Source organism: Arachis ipaensis, chromosome B04, assembly GCF_000816755.2.
Source record: "Arachis ipaensis cultivar K30076 chromosome B04, Araip1.1, whole genome shotgun sequence".
In the NCBI taxonomy this organism is placed as follows: domain Eukaryota; kingdom Viridiplantae; phylum Streptophyta; class Magnoliopsida; order Fabales; family Fabaceae; genus Arachis; species Arachis ipaensis.
The window spans coordinates 130,577,976-130,580,845 of record NC_029788.2 but is presented as its reverse complement, the minus strand read 5'-3'; the positions used below and the strand labels follow the sequence as shown (position 1 = coordinate 130,580,845).

At 26.8% G+C, this 2,870-nt stretch overlaps 1 long non-coding RNA gene across 1 annotated transcript; it reads right to left on the bottom strand.

Annotated features, from left to right (window-relative positions):
- On the bottom strand, positions 1,658-2,467 carry LOC110270811. Its single transcript, XR_002360437.1, has 2 exons — positions 2,292-2,467; positions 1,658-2,013 (listed from the first exon to the last, which is right to left on the bottom strand). It is a non-coding gene; the product is annotated as an uncharacterized LOC110270811 (long non-coding RNA).

The following is a 2,870-nucleotide window of genomic DNA, read 5'->3' as shown; positions in this document are numbered from 1 at the left end:
ATTGATTTTTATTTTTTATGATAATATTAGATAAACTAATTTGTTATCTGTTAAAATTTTAACTAATTTAGTTAATTATCTCTCAATTTAGCTAGGGGCATGTTACTATATGAATGACTAGGAATGAAATAAGATGAGAATTCTTACGCTTCGCTACTACTGGAGCTGCAAGTGTTGACGAGGGAAGGAACGTTACGGAAAACAAAAGCGAGAATATTATTGCAAAGAAAATTGGCTTCATCTTATTATGATATGATTTGATTATTAGAAAATACTTATTTTTTCTGAGTGAAGATGAGAGAGACTACACTTCAATTTTCCTTAGTTATGCATAGCGATATCATGTATTTATAGTATTACAAGATTGAAGGGTTATTATTAGTGGGAGACATGCGTCCTATTCTCTTTTTGACTAACAACACTAGTGAGAATTTTGATAGCCCCACATACAATTTAAAGATCGATCTATAGCGGCTCGTACCTACCAACCTATAATTAATATACAGATATTCTATATAAATATGAACGATACTAATTGATCTAAATTGATTCTAATTATTCTCTAACAAATTTTAAGGATATTTTAGAATTTTAAGTTTTAAGTAAAACTCTAATGGAATAGAATTCTATATTGGACCTATTTGGATTGGAATTGATTTTGAGAGAAAACAATGAAATTAAATTAAATTTTATCTAAACTAATTTAATTATTTTTATTTCAAACACTAAAACTGAAATTGAATTTAAATTTAAATTTATAACAAAGAATTGTACCTACCACCTTACTTACATGGTCATTGGTCAAGTCGTCACAAACAATACATGTTATGTACTTATGTTGGCCACTCATCAACCCTAAATTGTATGGTAAGTTGAATTGGTCATTGACAATTTATATTCGAATAAATTAACTTTTAATAAAATTAAATTAATATATTAGCTAAATTTATCCTTTATTTTTAAAATGTCAAACGGTTTATTCAATATTAGCTATGCCGCAATTTTTATTGGCCATTTTTCTTTGAAAAATAAATATTTTTTATTATTTTGATAACTAGAGATCTCATTAACACAATATGTTAGAATTAATATATCATTTTAAAAATTTGAGAAGAAATTATTTGCTTAATTGTATATTTTTATATTTTGTTGTTTTAAAATATTTAATCAAAGTTCATGATTAAATTTAAGATAAAACATTAAAAATAAAAAAAAAATGGTACTCTAATTTTTTTTATTAGTTAATTTAAAGAGTTATGAAGTATATTAAAGAATATACTCATTTTGACATGAAAAGGGATGAAGGTAACATCAAGTCACTCATTTATTTATTTTCGTTTTTTAGTTTAAAAATATGACTAAATAATTCATATTATATATTTTGTCATTTTATTCCCCTGAAAATTAAAGCTGTCTCTTTTATTTTTTAAGTTTATTGAAAAATGATTGCTTTTTTAGTAGTTAGACTCATAATAATAATAATAATAATACCCTTGATCACCGCAGAATTAAATTATTGGTGCATAAATCTACAAAAAGTAATAGTGCTCTTAGTTCACCATCAATTTAAAAATAAAATTTTAGAATAAATCTTAGGTAACCTTGAGTTAATATTACCGTAGATTAATTAAACATAAAAAAGCAGTAGTTTTATTCCCCTGAAAATGAAAGCTCATATATATGCTTTAATTTATTTGACAAACACCATTACAAAGTGAAAACTAACATGTGATGATACATTTTTATTACTACTAGCTGTAGTAACACATAATAAAGTAGAAGAAGGAGGTTATGCAACCTTTGATTAATTTAATTATTAATTAACAGCACTAGAACGTGGAGGTGGAGGTGGAGGTGGAACTCCTCCTCCTCCTCCTCCTCCTCCTCATCTTCTTCTTCTATATAAATCACTTCCAACAGCACTAGGAGGAGGTGGAGGTCGTCGTCCTCCTCCTCTAATTCTTCTTCTAAATCTATATGGATCACTTGCTTTTATGTATCCTTTCTCATCACCTGCATATAATACTCATACATTCACCTTGTCAGAATTCGAATTATTGACACTTATTTATGGGAAAGTATGAGGAGCCAATGGAATACTTGTACAATGTATACAATGGAGGTTTATGGAGTATTAGAGATATAATCATTAATGTTACCTTTTCCTATCAACTGAAATTTTTGTGATGAGTGGTATCATGATATGGTGTTAGAACGCTAGATCTGAATAAATAGATTAGTGTGCTAATTATTAGACCAATTCAAATTAATTCTCATACTAACTAATTTACCTTTGATTGGTTGAATCTCTCGAGTTGCTAGGGTAGCTGAAGAGAGCAAGAAGGCCATGGAAGCCAGAAGTAAGAATGCAATAAAAATGGCCTTCATGTTGTGATTATGGTGGGTATACCTTGTCACTTATATTTTCTTTTTTCTTTTTTTGCGTGGCTATATATCATTATATCCCAAGTTGCTGTGTATTTATATTGCCAATAACCGTGTATGAACTATGAAGTGGGGGAAGGGATTTCAATTATGCTTGTAGAATTATAGAAATTTTTTTTAATAGTAATTTTAATTAATATTCTAATTAAAGTACTTGTTAGCAAAAACACATAAACTAATGGAAAGACTTGGTCAACGTAATATGACAGATTAATTAATTAATATGATACTTTAGATATTTATTCATGTGGATTTAAGTAGATGGTCAAAAGCTACCATCTTATCCTAAGACATGGGAATATAATATTTGCTGATAAAATATTAAAGATATAATTTTTTATATGTATTTATTTTTTTATTAATTTGAATTTATGATAAAATAATTTTATAACAATATATTAAAATTTTTATTATTTAAGTTTTAG